The sequence below is a fragment of the Topomyia yanbarensis genome, chromosome 2, assembly GCF_030247195.1.
Source record: "Topomyia yanbarensis strain Yona2022 chromosome 2, ASM3024719v1, whole genome shotgun sequence".
Taxonomy (NCBI): Eukaryota; Metazoa; Arthropoda; class Insecta; order Diptera; family Culicidae; genus Topomyia; species Topomyia yanbarensis.
The window spans coordinates 207,563,506-207,580,021 of NC_080671.1; the positions used below are offsets into that span (position 1 = coordinate 207,563,506).

Consider the following 16,516-nt stretch of genomic DNA (forward strand, 5'->3'; position numbering starts at 1 on the left):
AAAAATTTGGCCGGGATTAGGTTGACCTTTCTATATGAGAAAGGCAAAAATGTGCCAAAATCCAAAAAAGTGAACCGTCGTCAAATTTTTTTTCCAGTTTGCATCAAATCTCGACGTTTCATGCACCTTGAACACATTTAGCATCAAAAATAAAAATTCTATTTTTAATTTTTCCTATAGTTTATATGAGAAATTTCTGTGTGGCCGCACTCTGAAACCCGTAATTCCGGAACCAGAATTCCGATCGATCCAAAATTCAATAGCAGCCGATGGGAAGGTTGCACCTTTCATTTGAGACTAAGTTTGGGCAAATCGGTCCAGCCATCTCTGAGAAAAATGAGTGACATCATTTGACACGCACGTACATACACACACACATACACACATACATACACACACATACACACACATACACACACATACACACACATACACACACATACATACACACACACATACAGACTTTTTCCGATCTCGACGAACTGAGTCGAATGGGATATGACACTCGGCCCTCCGGGCCGGGATTAGGTTGACGTTTTTCAGAGTGATTGCATAACCTTTCTATATGAGAAAGGCAAAACCAATGAGTTGTATTTTTTGCCGTGGTTAAATGGAAACTACCTTCAACACGGTTTACCTAATTTTACCTTCCTCCACGATACCCCGAGATTGAGTCAAAAGAACTCAATTTTAGGTAGTTTTTCGTTTGCGTGTGGGATGCATACCAGTAAACAGGTTATAAATGTTGAGTTAGACCGCTGATAGAGTGATGGCGAGAAACTGAGCTGGAGCTAGCACTGACATTAGGATGCGGGATTTGAGAAACTTGCTTGCAGCAAATCAAAGGATTTTTTTTATTCATTTCGTTTATTTGGTAGGCACAAATGCGTTAGCTTGGCGGTGCCAAATTCTTTTGTTTTTACATTTTGTATATTTTAAAACTAGGAGGTTACAATGTTGAAATATTTTTTTAAAAAAGAAAAATTTTACAGCTATCTTAAGACTAGAAATAAGATTCTATATACAAGAGAGTGGGCGAAAGATTTTTTTTATGAAAAAAATTTAAAACAAGGAATTCAATAGTAATAATTTTTAGGAAATATTTACAGTTATCTTAAAACTAACAATATAGTTTGGTACACAAAAGGGGGAACAAATATTTGTGAGAAAATTCGCAGGTGTTTTAAGACTAGGGATACAATTCTATTTACAAGATGGGGGACAATAGTTTTAACAAAGAGGTAAAATTACAACTATCTTAAAACTAGGAATACAGAATACAAATTTGAACTTTTTTAGCGGAGACTTATGCTTGGTCAAGATATTCAGAGGGGGGCTGTAGAAGCAGTTGTATCAAGGACAGGGGAGAGAAAGCGTAGATGGTGACCGGGAGAGAAGAGCAAAACTTGCAACTTTCGCTCAAACGGGAGATCAGCGAAAGATTACCGCCTCAGTCTAGTAGGTCGGATTGGCGGATGGTATTCTTCGGACCCGCGGGGAATCCTTCAAAAGTCATCGGACCTTGAGTCGCTCTCGCTTCAGTTTCCGTAGTGGTAAGTGCGACGGCGGTTACATAGTTGCAGTCTGGAGCTGATCGGTCCCACAAGGCAAGAGAAAGCTTCTAAAACGAGAAATAAAAAGAGAGGGGCTAAATTGGGATATTTATCGTTTTTATGAAAGTATAAATAAGGGACATATAGGGGAAATCACGATTTGCCAGCATATCTCGGACTGGGACATTGGGTGGTCTACCTCGGGCCCGAAGGGAATCCTTTAACTGAGACCTGGCGTCCAAGTACCCGGCGCATACCCAGACAACGTGATCGATGTCGTGATAGCCCTCGTCACAAGCGCACAGACTACTCTCCGCAAGCCCAATACGCCGCAGATGCGCATCCAAGGTGTAGTGGTTGGACATAAGTCGGGACATTACACGAATAAAATCCCGACCCACATCCATCCCCCTGAACCAAGGCTTCGTTGATACCTTTGGGATAATGGAATGTTGCCATCGTCCAAGTTCACCATTGCTCCACGAGGTTTGCCAACTGTTGAGTGTCTTCTGACGACAAATACTAAAAAATTCGTTGAAGCAGATTGGTCTTTCGTATATGTCACCATTTAATGCGCCCACCTTTGCTAATGAGTCGGCCTTTTCATTGCCCGGGATAGAGCAATGAGAGGGGACCCAAACAAAGGTAATTTGATAAGATTTTTCAGATAACGAACACAAGGACTCCCGTATCTTCCCCAGGAAATATGGGAATTGCTTTTTGGGCTTCATCGCACGAAGGGCCTCGATGGAGCTGAGGCTGTCCGAAATGATGAAGTAGTGATCTGTGGGCAGAGTGTCGATGATCCCAAGGGTGTACTGAATTGCAGCTAACTCTGCGACGTAAACTGAAGCGGGATCATTGAGCTTGAATGAAGCGGTGATAGTATTGTTGAAGATACCGAAGCCAGTGGACCCATCGAGATTTGATCCGTCAGTGTAGAACATTTTGTCACAGTCGACTTCTCGGAATTTATTATAATATATATTGGGGATCACTTGCGGGCGTATATGGCCCGGGATTCCACGAATCTCTTCCTTCATGGATGTGTCGAAGAATACAGTAGAATCAGAAGTATCTAGGAAACGGACACGGTTGGGATTGTACGAAGAAGGATTGATGCTCTGTGCCATGTAGTCGAAGTACAAGGACATAAAACGGGTTTGAGAATTAAGCTCGACGAGCCTCTCGAAATTTTGAATTACCAACGGGTTCAGAATGTCGCATCGGATGAGCAATCGATATGAGAGTTCCCAAAATCGATTTTTTAGCGGAAGAACGCCCGCCAGCACTTCGAGACTCATCGTATGGGTCGAGTGCATGCAACCCAAGGCAATGCGCAAGCAACGATACTGGATTCTCTCCAGTTTGATGAAGTGTATGTTCGCAGCGGAGCGGAAACAGAAACACCCGTACTCCATCACCGACAATATCGTTGTTTGGTACAACCTGATCAGGTCTCCTGGGTGAGCACCCCACCATGTTCCAGTTATTGTTCGGAGAAAATTGATCCTTTGTTGGCATTTCTGTTTCAGATACCTAATGTGACATCCCCAGGTACCTTTAGAGTCGAACCAGACCCCGAAATATTTAAATGTGAAAACCTGGTTGATCGTTGCACCCATTAATAGAAGCTGGAGTTGCGCCGGCTCACGCTTCCTAGAAAAAACAACCAACTCAGTTTTCTCCGTGGAGAACTCAATACCCAGCTGAAGAGCCCAAGCAGACAAATTGTCCAAGGTATTTTGTAATGGTCCTTGCAAATCGGCAGCTTTGGGCCCTGTAACAGAGACCACGCCGTCGTCTGCAAGTTGCCTTAGCGTGCATGAATTGGCAAGACAATCGTCAATGTCATTCACGTAGAAATTGTAGAGCAGGGGACTTAGACATGAGCCCTGGGGAAGACCCATGTAGCTAAATCGCGATGTTGTTAAATCGCCATGCGAAAAGTGCATGTGCTTTTCAGACAACAGGTTTAGCAAAAAGTTATTTAAAATTGGCGAAAGACCATGCTGGTGCAGCTTCTCTGACAGAATGTTGATAGAAACTGAGTCAAAAGCCCCCTTAATATCCAAGAAGACTGATGCCATCTGCTCTTTGTTAGCATAGGCCATTTGGATTTCTGTAGAAAGCAACGCAAGGCAATCGTTCGTCCCTTTGCCTTTGCGGAAGCCAAATTGTGTATCTGACAGTAAGCCATTTGCTTCAACCCAATTGTCGAGGCGAAACAAGATCATTTTCTCGAACAACTTCCGAATACAGGACAGCATTGCAATCGGCCGATATGAGTTGTGGTCGGAGGCTGGTTTTCCTGGTTTTTGGATGGCGATGACCTTCACTTGCCTCCAGTCATGAGGGACAATGTTACCCTCAAGAAACTTGTTAAATAAATTCAACAAGCGCCTTTTTGCAGTGTCAGGTAGATTCTTCAGCAAGTTGAATTTGATTCTGTCTAACCCTGGGGCGTTATTGTTGCATGATAAGAGAGCAAGTGAGAACTCCACCATCGAAAACGGCGTTTCGTTCGCGGTATCGTGAGGAGACGCGGCGCGGTACGTTTTCTGTACCGGGACAGAGTCCGGACAGATCTTGGCGAAAGCAAATATCCAACGGTTTGAATATTCCACGTTCTCGTTGGTACTATTACGGTTATGCATACGTCGAGCCGTACCCCAAAGAGTGCTCATCGCTGTTTCTCTCGTTAACCCGTCGACGATCGGCGCCAATAACTACGTTTTTTGGCTTTCATTTTCTTCATTCGCCTTTCTAACGACGCATACTGTAGATAGCTAGCGGGTAACCCGTCTTCCCGGAAGGCCTTATATGCAGTGGACTTTTCCGCGTACAGCTCTGAGCACTCTTTATCCCACCACGGGGTGGGAGACCGTCCATGGGTATTCGCGCTGGGTACTGGTTTAGTCTGAGCTTGATTCGCACTGTCGAGAATCAAGCCAGCCAAAAACCTGTACTCTTCCTCCGGAGGAAGTTCTTGAGTGGATTCGATTTTAACGGATATCGCGGTCGCGTAACTCTTCCAATCAATGTTCCGTGTGAGGTCATACGAGACATTAATTGTTTCCGATGGTCTTGAACCGTTAGCAATTGAAATCACTATAGGCAAATGGTCGCTACCGTGGGGATCAGGGATCACCTTCCACGTGCAATCTAACTGTAGCGAAGTCGAGCATAGAGATAAATCCAACGCGCTTGCGCGTGCTGGTGGTGTAGGAATCCGCGTCATTTCTCCCGTGTTTAAGGTGGTCATGTTGAAATTATCGCAAAGATCTTGGATTAATGTTGATCTATTATCATCATGAAGCCAGCCCCATACCGTACCGTGCGAGTTAAAGTCTCCCAGAACTAGCCGCGGTGCCGGTAAGGATTCCGTGATATTACAAAGCGTTCGGTGCCCTACCGAGGCTCTAGGAGGAATGTAGATGGAAGCAATGCAAAGGTCTTTACCTTTGATTAAAACTTGACAAGCGACAATTTCAATGCCTGGTGTCGAAGGGAGGTTAATTCGGTTGAAAGAATAGCACTTTTTGATCCCCAAAAGTACTCCTCCATAGGGGTTTTCTCGATCCAGACGAATTATATTAAAGTCGTGGAAGTTGAGATTTATATCGGAAGTTAACCAAGTTTCACATAATGCGAAAGCATCACATTTTAAACTATTTAGTAAAAATTTAAAGGAATCGATTTTCGGGAGGATACTTCTGCTGTTCCACTGTAGAACAGTGATCGAATCGGTGACCTCGTTCGATGACTTAGCCATCGAAGGATACGATCGCTGCAAGGAGGGGCCATTTAGTAGTCAACTGCTTCAAAAATGTTTGCACTATAGGGAGAAAACGTATCGGAAGTCAAAGGATTGATGTCAAAATAGGTTTGTTACAGTACCAGGAGAAACTGGAAGTACTTCTTCTCCTTTTCTACTTCTAGTAGCAAACCGAATTAAAAATTAGCAAGTTTTTTTGTTCCTGTTTGCTACGGAGCAACTAGGAGCAAGAACCGTGTATTGAAACAAACCTAATGAAAGCCGAGCGGATCTGCGCGGATTGCTTGCGTTTACTGTGATAGGCCGCTTACAGAGTGGCGGCGAGAAACTGTGTATGTGCTGCCCAAGTAACCATAAGCATTAAGCCATTGCACTATATTGGCTATACATTTGCACTAATGTTGCATTGAAATTCCATCACAGCATTAACAATGCAATAATACTCTATATTAGCATCAATAATGCATAATAGCGCAACCGACATATAGCATTATCACTGGCTCTATATGCGTATATAAAGCTGATATAACGCGTACATGCTTCAAGGATCTTTAAAGCATATAAGCTTTACAAGTGCATTTAGTGTCATTATAGAGCAAATAAAAAGCCGATATAATGCTATTGTAATGCTATGGGTTTATTTGTTATGCAACTCTTCTTGAAGATTATATTGGGCATATTTCATTTCAATCGAACATATGCAATATAGTCTAGGGAGCAAATGCAGCGCACTTACCGTGAAGGACGAGGCAAGGTACCAGTTCGAGACATACTAAAGGTAATTTTCGTGAAACATTCATATCATGTGAGAACGAAAACACATTAAGGATATTCATTACAATACATTAGAAGAGATTCAATTACGGATTTAAACAGAACATTTTATTTTAAAATTTTTCCCTTTTCCTCATCACACCGAAAGGAAACATAAGAAATGATTTTAAAACCATGGCGGACAATGGCAGCCAACTGAAGCTAATGCTAATAGCATTAGTACTGCAGAAACGAGCTGTCAATCTATGCACAGTAATAGCACTATATTTCTCCTTTTCTGGTATAATACCAGCATAATATCAGGCTTCACGGCTCTTCAAGACAACATTATATGTGGATCTAAAGAAGATATTAGGCTACGTTATAATGCCTTTGGGGTTACTTGGGTGGTACTGACAGTAGGATGCGAGATGCCAGAAACCTGCTTGCAGCATATCAAATGGAACCTGTCAGTGTAAAAGCAGGTAGCCGGTGCAGATCCGCTCGGCTTTCACTCTGACAGCATCCCTTTGGTTTGCAGCAAGCAGGTTTTTCGCATTCTAATGTCAGCCCTAGCCCCAGCTTAGCTTCTCGTCGCCACTCTGTAAGCACCCATAGGCTTCATTTGATTTGCTGCATACAAGTTTGTCACATCTCGCATCCAAATGTCAATACAAGCCCCAGCCAGGGTTGCACATTCACAAATTTTTCTTTAATGCCACAGATTTATTTAAAGATTAGGTAATCCATGAGACGTGTTGGATCAGCTGATTATTTCTTGATTGTTTCTTCTGATGTTACTCCGCTTTGCTGGGCACAACGTCCGACAAAACCATTGATTCGATCCAACATCAAACGAATCGGAACTAATGAAAGATGTTTGTGTTTGCAGGAGTAAAGCAAAACAAACTTGTTACAAAACCCTCCACTGAGTTGTCAAACAAACGTCTCATAGATTGCCTGATTTTTGGTCACAGCTTCTTTTATTCAGAAGACAGATTTTTAACATTTTCACCGAAAATTTCACCGATTTCCACAGATTTTTGGAAATATTTCAACCTTTTATAGATTTTTCGAAATTTTAGTAGAACACTTCGTAGTTTTGATTGGTTTCTGGCGAAATTTTATCGCAAATGAAACAACTGATTCCGAATAGGATTTTTTTGGTTTTTCGCAGCCAAATATCAGCATCAGCACCAACTCAGTATATCACTATCTCAAATGAAAAATTATTATATAAAATGATTCTGTTTGTCATTGTGTTGGTTGTCAGAATACGAAGAATTTTCAACTCCCAGTACAGGTTTAATTGTGGCAGCACTGGTGAGTAGTCAGAACGATTGTCATGGTTTACAGACCTTGGTGACATTTCGTAAAAATTGAAATGCGACATTAAATCCTTGAAAATGTACTCATGGAATTTATACAAAGCAGCCTCCAATATTAAAGATTGAAAATAATTATAAACTAATTTCCTCCACTTTTATAAGGACCAAAAAACTTATATCGAATCCTGGAAAAGGAAAATGGCTGGCTAACAAAATGCTGTTTGTGTTTAAATTTAATGTCCTTGCTTGGTGGTTCTCAAAAGAAAGGACACACAATAACCATTGGGAAGATATCCATTGAAAATCTTTCTTGGGCAGTGCGCTAAGAATTAACTGTGCAGTCAAAAGTTTCGATATTTAAACGTAAATGTTTATGCTTACATACTTCAACATTAAAACTTCCCAGTCAAAAAGGGCAAGTTGCTGGCTAACGGGGGGCTATTTGCCAACTCGGATGCGCTAATTGCCCTACAATTTGCTAGCAATTTGCTGGCAATTAGGGGGCTATTTTATATGCAACATTTGGGCGATTTGCCGCCGTCATTTTTTGCCGCTCTACCCGCCCTTAAATCGCCCCTAAATCGCCCAGGGAACGCGCCATTTAATCGCCCTTAATTGCCTGATATGAAAATTAAAAATAATAATTATTTTCGGATTCACTATCTATTCACAAATTTATCGGTACACTAGGTAATCGCCACCAGACTATAGGAAGAATCGATGGTGAAATTCGTATTGCACACCAAAACTTACCACAATCTGACTTTCATTTAGACTCAGAGATCTTGTTCCACTATACTTACACATGATTCCACAATTTTCAACATTCGTTGGCTAAATTAAGTGCACTAAACAAACAAAATACAAGCGGGAACGCGCCAATTGTTTAAAAAAACAATTTTAAACTTAAGCCAAACATGAACCGCCATGTTTGAAAAAGGCAAAAAACAACCAAGTCCATTTCAGCCGCCAAAAAATTTGTCTAGGTATTGAAATTGCATTTGTTCCTAGGGGCAATCAGCACAGGCGAGTTGAGTCAAACGTCAAACTTTTGAAGTAGAATACTTCTAACGTTTCAATATGGGGTCCCGTTTCAAAAATTTCAGTTGAGAAATTTTCCCAGGTTTGAAATGCGAATATCTTCCGTTCTACTGGACGAAATCGCAATATTTTTGCACTATCTGATCGGAAATTTGTGCACGTATTTCGTATTAAATTTCGTAATTAATGCGACTACTATAAATAAACCAAAACTAGGATTTTTAGAAAATCCTTCGGAAACAGCGAGGAAAATGCGCAATTTGCCAGCATATCCCACGCAGAGCCGTCAAAAAGGGGCATGTAAGCGTTTCATTACATACGGGAATATTATATATACAGGTCACGCGAGCTTGTTTTGTGTCAGTAGGTGCTCGCTTACCACACGAGCAACATGTTCGTCCGGACGGTACAATGAGCGGTATCATGTTTGCGTTCCCGTATCAAGCGGCATCGCAAGGTTCTTCGTGATAAAATCCAGGGAATCACAAAATCCGCCATTCGGCGTCTGGCTCGTCGTGGTGGTGTAAAATGCATCTCCGATTTAATCTACGAATGCTGATGGTGTGCAGGAAAATGTCATCCGAGATGCCGTGACCTACACTGAACACGCCAAGCGCAAAACCGCAATGAATGTCGTCTATACTCTGAAGCGGCAGGGACGCACTTTGTATGGATTTGGAAGTTGAAAGGTAGAACTGACTTGTATCATAAAAAAGGCCCTTTTCAGGGCCACCAAAATCATTTCAAAGAATAAGTTTGCATTTTCTGTTTCATGGACTGTTTCTCCCTGGAGAGCAATTTGGGTTAAACCCTAAATTATGATTTATTTCAGTACGCAAAATGCAAATATGGTCAGAAACAAACTGGAGTGAAGTGGAAAATATTTTTACTAGGCGCATTCAAAAAAGGTTTCAATTCTCAAACATTTTACCAAGGTGCCGTATTACATTACTCTCTTTACCCTGAGTGTTCGATAATCTCCGTAGTGGAAACACAATTTCAATTTTGTTCTTTATCAAAAATATGTGGTCGACCAACCAAGGGGTGGAGCTACGACGAACACATATTGAGGACAACACAAAAAAGGACGAGCTTACATTGTGCTGTAGTCAGGTATAAAAACTCAGCATGCTGTTGCTCACGCTCAGTTCGTTTCCAGCATCAGCATACAGCAGTTCGTTTGCAGCATCTCCCGCAAAATTCAAACCGCCGTCCGTTTGCTGCTGTCAGAAGAGTTGGCCAAGCACGCCGTCTTCGATGGCACCAAAACTGTTACCATATACACCAGCACCAAGCAAATTTCGAACACTGCCCAATGAAAAGGCCCTTTTCAGGGCCATCAATTTATCGACAAAGAATGAAATTGAAGTTTTGTTATTACAAGCATCAGCTTGTCAAGAGCGTTGGATGGTACGTGAGCCACTTGTGAACAATACCGTCGCTTTCACGAGAATGGCACAAAATCAAAAGTTATTTGTGATTTACAGACAGTTTAGTGTAATGATTCAATTTACAAAAATCGAACGTTTTCTAACGTTTCGATATAGGTGCTCCGTTTCAAAATTTTCGGCCAGAATGCTGCCTGTTTTTTCAAACGTGAAAATCTTCTGTTGTATTGCATGAAAACCTTCGATTTTTGCGCTGATTGGAAATAGTTGTGACTAATTCTGTAGAATGTACAATTACTGAAATAACGGATTTTGTGAAAGCAGTGGTTGGTCCATACAATTCGATTCCAAGCGAGCCAGACTAGTTTTCGTTGGAAGGTCCACCTCTGACAATAGAAGTAAACTATTTTATTTTGAATTCAACTACAACTTCCTTGAAAACAGCACAGCTAAAAAACTTTTGGGAAAAACGCGCAAACCTAAATTTTCTACTATAATGGAAACTGCCTGTGCCCCGCCGCACAGCATCATCAAGATTGACAGTAATTCAAGCCGGGAGGAAAGAGGTTGTAAGGCAATGGAAAACGAAAATTTCATTTATATCTTACTGGAATATAATTGGCTGGTCCTGAAAAGAACTTGTTGGTTTGTGGTTTATTTTGGGTCACAATTTAGGCCTGCTCAATTGCTGATAGCTGTGAATATCTCGCAGGGTGACAGTTTCTGTTCAGTAGTGATGAGGCTTCCTAACGCCAACCGTGACTGGGGCACTTTTACACGGCCTTCGTTGCTTACTGCTTGCGGGGAGGCTTTCCTCCGGTGGACTTACGAGCGGTATGTTTGGTACGGGCCATTTATCAACAAAGAATCGAATTGAAATTTTGTTATTACAAGCATCCGAAAGTAGCTTGCCAAGAGCGTTCGATGGCAAGTGAGATACTTGTGAACAATATCGTAGATTTCACGTAGAATGACACAAAATTAAAAGTTATCATTTGTGTGTTTGTTTACAGTTTCGTGTTTACTAGGCGCATGCAAAAAAGGTTTCAATTCTCAAACATTTTACCAAGGTGCCGTATTAGATTACTCTTTTTACCCTGAGTGTTCGATAACCTCCGTATTGGAAACACAATTTCAAATTTGTTCTTTATCAAAAATATGTGGTCGAGCAACAAAGGGGTGGAGCTACGAAGAACACATATTGAGGACAACACAAAAAAGGACGAGCTTACATTGTGCTGTAGTCAGGTATAAAAACTCAGCATGCTGTTGTTCACGATCAGTTCGTTTCCAGCATCAGCATGCAACAGTTCGTTTGCAGCATCTCCCGCAAAATTCAAACCGCCGTCCGTTTGCTGCTGTCAGAAGAGTTGGCCAAGCACGCCGTCTCAGATGGCACCAAAACTGTTACCATATACACCAGCTCCAAGTAAATTCCGAACACTGTCCAAACAACAGGCCCTTTTCAGGGCCATCAATTTATCGACAAAGAATGGAATTGAAATTTTATTACAAGCATCAGAAAGTGGCTTGCCAAGAGCGTTGGATGGTAAGTGAGCCACTTGTGAACAATATCGTCGCTTTCAAGTAGAATGACACAAAATAAAAAAGTTATTTGTGTGTTTTGTAGACAGGTTAGTGTAATGATTCAATTTACAAAAATGTAGAATGTTCAATTACTGAAAATAACAGATTTTGTGAAAGCAGTGGTTGGTCCATACAATTCGATTCCAAGTGAGCCAAACTAGTTTTCGTTGGAAGGTCCATCTCTGACAATAGAAATAAACTATTTTATTTTGAATTCAACTACAACTTCCTAGAAAACAGCACAGCTAAAAAACTTTTGGGAAAAACGCGCAAACCTAAATTTTCCACCATAACAAAAACTAGTGCCCCCGCCGCACAGCATCATCAAGATTGATAGTTATTCAAGCCGGGAGGAAAGGGGGAGGGAGGTTGTAAGGCAATGGAAAATTTCATTTATAATAATAATACTTTATAATTGGCTGGTCCTGCAAACAACTTGTTGGTTTGTGGTTTATTTTGGGTCACAATTTAGGCCCGCTCGATTTCTGATAGCTGTGAATTTTTCGCAGGGCGACTGTTTCTGTTCGGTAGCGATGAGGCTCTTAACGCCAACCGTGACTGGGGCACTTTTACACGGCCTTCGTTGCCAACCAGCTCCCTGTCAAGGACGACGTCTCTGTACAGCCAGCATCGCTGCCATGAAAGGCAAAACATTGATTTTGAACCGAATGATTAGAAGCTGTATTTAGTTACAAAATGTCGATTAAATTAAATTATTAAATCATCCCACAAGATGCAAAACGTCGTGTGGAATGCTTGAATATCGAGCATAGTGCCGAACATAATTCTTTGTTTGGGGCTTTATAGCTATAACGCCCCATATATGTCGGTCGCTGTCAAACTCCATATGATGGTATAGGGTTGCCAGGGGGCTGTTGCCAACTGCTTGCGGGGAGCCTTTCCTCCGGTGAACTTACGAGCGGTTTGTTTGGTACAGGCCATGTAGCGAAAAATGCTGATCTGCTACTTCTCTGATGCTGGTAGTAGGACGACGGTCAAACGCTCGTTTGCGTGCCTTCATTCATAAAAGTTCAACAATATTTTCAAAGAATGTTGCAAATTGTCAACTTGATAATTCCAAAAATACTCCAAATAAACTATGAATGTGTTAAAATCGACAAAATCGCATAGAAATTGCTTATTCCAGAGCAGAATTTACCGGTCTAAAGTGTATTCTACTTCACTCCGGTTATGTCTCTGACATTACCCACCCATCTTTTTTAAATCGCCTAACCATATTCGTCCGCATTTTTTTTTGACAGGGTTTCGTTTTTCGATGGAAAAAGATAGGTTAATTTTTAAAGTAAAATATCCGTTTGCAACCCAAAAACGCAGTCAATGTTTGAAAGATGGGTTAATTATTGCATGACAATTTTTATTTGGTAGAACATATTCTGACCACTTGTCGGATTATCAGGGATGAATTTGCTAGATATTTTATACCAGTAACGTCGTATAATTTTGAACTAATGTGTTGATTAACAGTGTATTTTGCAGGGCTTCGACACCACGTGCCGCTAGTGATTTTAAAAAGAATTGTGAGAAGTTTTGATTTTGAGTGGCCCTTCTCTTCTCTGATGATATGCTACTGGCAGGGTGGCCAGATAGAATTCCTTAATATCGGTAAGGTCACTAAAAGTTTATCGTTAGTTATTGGTAAATCCAACTCAAAAATGAATGTTGATGCAGGATGTGTCCAAAATCCATAAAATCGGTAGTTTTCGGTAGGGATAAGACAATATCGGTAGTTTTTCCTTGGCCGTCTGTGAATCGGTAGAGAAGACCAAAATCGGTAGGACTACCCATAAATCGGTAGGACTACCGATAAATCGGTAGGTCTGGCTGCACGACATCGTGATCTTTCGTTGTGCATCTGAGGGATTTGGGAGAGTTTGATGAAAGTGAGGGTAAACGGAGAATGGTTCTCATTTGTAGTGGCGTTTTCAGGAATTGTGGCGAGTGAGAACTTAAGAGTACCGTGCGTGGTAGAACTAGTTCTCTGCTGTGTGCGGATGTTACTATAATATTGTGTGCGCCCATTCATATTATGCTTGTGCCAGACAAGTGTGGATGCGCTTGTATGTGTTTGTATGAGATTATTAACATTATTGGTCCGTTTACAATGCTAGCCCAGCAGTGGGGATGGGAGAGGAGTGAATTTTGCTTTTAACCGCTAGGACACTGTTTATTTGTTCGCAGTCAAAGAAAACGATCAATATTTAGGCAAACGACGACTTTACAGAAACTCGTTTGAAATTCTACAAATACTCCTCAAAATATGTAACTTTGACAATAATAGACAATGTTTGGCGATGATAAGCTATTTTCAACGGCATTCATAGTCACCTATTTTTACAAGGTTGTTATGAAACTGTTGCTTCCGATTTTGTTTTGTTGCGGGGATGGTACTGGTCTACATATGAATATTTTTGGAGTAGTGGTTCTGAATGTTCGTTGATTTGATGGCACTGGAAGCGCTTATACGACGGGTGATGCTAATCGAGCTGAAAACTCGAGAGGATTTACAGTGGGGGGCGGTGGGAGATTCTCTTTGGGGTTTTTCTCTTCTGTTCACTACTCGGTCGTTTCGACATTTAATACTCGACTCTGCACAATAATCTAGTAAAAACTATCGGCTTTCGATATGTATTGGAAAGTTGGTGCAAAGTGTTATAGTGACGTCGTGGTGATCGAAGGAGGGGGTAAACAGGGAGAGACTCTCAGTGTTGCTTGCGTCCTGTTCTGGATTTTCTTCAATCTTTATTTGTTTGGTGTTTGGTTTGTTTTGGTCCTATGAGTCATATTCAGTATGTTAGTTGTATCCATTGACTTGAGTGCTTTTAAATGCGTTTGAGTAGAATATGCACTGTGTTTATGATAGTCATGTTGGCCATGCTCAATCATGATCATAGTAATATTGATTAATTATCGTGAAGAGCGTCAACGCCGAGAATCGCTTCTTCCTTTCTTGTATTTTTTGTTTTTGCGCATCGTTCTTATGAGATAGTGGATTGGTTACTTTTTGTTTCTTTTGTATCCAGTCTTGTTCTGGTAACTAACATGGAGACAAGCGCACGTATCGTCGGTTGTGTGTTTCGTTCGTTTCAAGTGCGGAGTGGTATAAAATAAGCATTTCAGTTGGCATAATGGTATCATGGGGGTCGACAGCTTATTCAACCGTTCGTGGAGAGAGGAGCCAAGGCATTGTTGTGCATACCGCATGAAATGCATACCGTTTCTTATGGTAATACCAGAGTGTATACACCATTAATAAGTACATAGGTATTAGTATATCTGTTACAACGAAAGTCTCGAGACAGTAAAGGTAATCGCGTTTCACTGTATTATAGTGTTCTTGGAATGTCGTGTTTCGCCGGTGTACAAAAATACGAAATAAAATCTTTTCACATGCCGTTTTTTTTATTCATTTCGTTTATTTGATAGGCACAAATGCGTTAGCTTGGCGGTGCCAAATTCTTTTGTTTTTACATTTTGGATATCTTAAAACTAGGAGGTTACAATGCTGAAATATTTTTTTTTTTATAAAAGAGAGAAATTTTACAGCTATTTAAAACTCACATGCCGTTTGATTCAACTGAACATACGCAGCACTCCCGATAGTCGGCTCTCCGGAGTTAAAGTTGCATCCTTTATAAACCTTGAATTTTCAAATTGAATAAAAAAATGATAAATCTGTTATAAATTCTCAGCAGCCGGTTGCCCAGAGCAAAAAAACACATGATAATACTTTCTAGAGTTACATATATCGCATCACTTATCAAGGAGATTTGTGTAACTTTTTACCCCATCCCACTAATAAAAACTCCTTCCCGTGGCAAACGTGGAGATGCAAAGGTATACATGGTCTCCAAAGCAACATTTGTTACACTAACCTTCCCTTCCTTCCCCGAAGGACGTGGCCCGCGCCGTTATTGACCTTTCAAAGTATAGAACTCTCGAAACGTGCGCATTGAGGATGGATACCTACTTCCAGGCCCCATCCGTTGATTCTATGTGCAATTTCGCTTGTTCTGGCCAATCACGGAGTAGCTACTACGAATTGCACGGTCATCATGCTCATGCTCATGCAATGCCCCACCCTACTGCCCATAGGTGCCTGGAAACTTAGATGGCATATGTCAAGTTGCAGCTGGCTCATCATAAGATGGAAGTAATGCTGGTCAGTAAACCGAAAAAAATTCAGCGTGTCATGATCTGCGTCGGTGGTCACTCAATTCTATCGATGTGTGCCCTGAAGCACCTGGGCGTGATGGTCGACGATCGATTTAATTATAATAATAATCTCGACTATGTATGTGAGAAGATTGCATGGATAACTAATGCATTGGCAAGGATCAAGCCGAACATCGGAGAAGCAAGATGCAGCACGAGAAGGGTGTCTCATCCTCAATACTGAGGTATGGAATTCCGGCCCGGGCTGCTGCGCTGAATTCAAAGCGAAATTGACAAGCACATTTTGCCTAATGCCTGTTCGTGTCGCGAGTTATGGGTTTTTGAGACCATTTCGTGGTGTTTTGATGGTTGTAAAATTAGGCGCGGTCCATGTTCATGGTATTTTTATGGGTTTGCATGGTGTTTGAACCCATGAGAATTGGCTCGGGATTCTACCAGCGGAGGTATACATAAAATGCAAGGTACGAGCGGACTGATTGGCAAAGCGGCAGCAACAGTGAAGCAACGCAGAGAAAGGAAGGTAGACCAACCGACTCATCCGAGCACGGATGCTTCCTGAAGTACCTGCATCGGTTTGGACATGCTTCGTCACCCCTTTACCCAGAGTTTGTGAACGTGCAAGAGACAGCGGAATACGTGGTCATTGAATACCCTAGATTCGAAGAATTTCGAAAAGGTATGCTCGGCGTGACAGTCGACAACATCGTCGAAAGATGTGCCACGATGAGCATATTTGGGATACTGTAAACAGTGCACAGTGGTCCAGATCGCTAATTTAGGAGGAATTTTTACTTTCTGACAAACCTGTATAATTTAGCCGTATCATGTCTTAGGATGAATTTGTGTACTTTAGAAGATGCTTCTTTTTATTGGAATAGTTATTAGAGTGGTTCT

The 16,516-nt window shown here is 41.4% G+C and overlaps 1 protein-coding gene across 6 annotated transcripts in view; it reads left to right on the forward strand.

The window, feature by feature from the left end:
• The window catches only part of LOC131682791 (probable cytochrome P450 303a1), a 202,671-nt gene that overhangs the window by 106,227 nt on the left and 79,928 nt on the right, over window positions 1-16,516 (forward strand). The window contains exon 1 of one of the 6 annotated variants that reach the window (XM_058964547.1): window positions 14,618-14,753. The exons of the other annotated variants lie outside the window; for them this stretch is intronic. The gene's annotated coding sequence lies outside the window, so the exon portion shown is untranslated. Of the gene's footprint in view, window positions 1-14,617; window positions 14,754-16,516 lie in introns of those variants that run through there. 6 annotated transcript variants of the gene reach the window in all.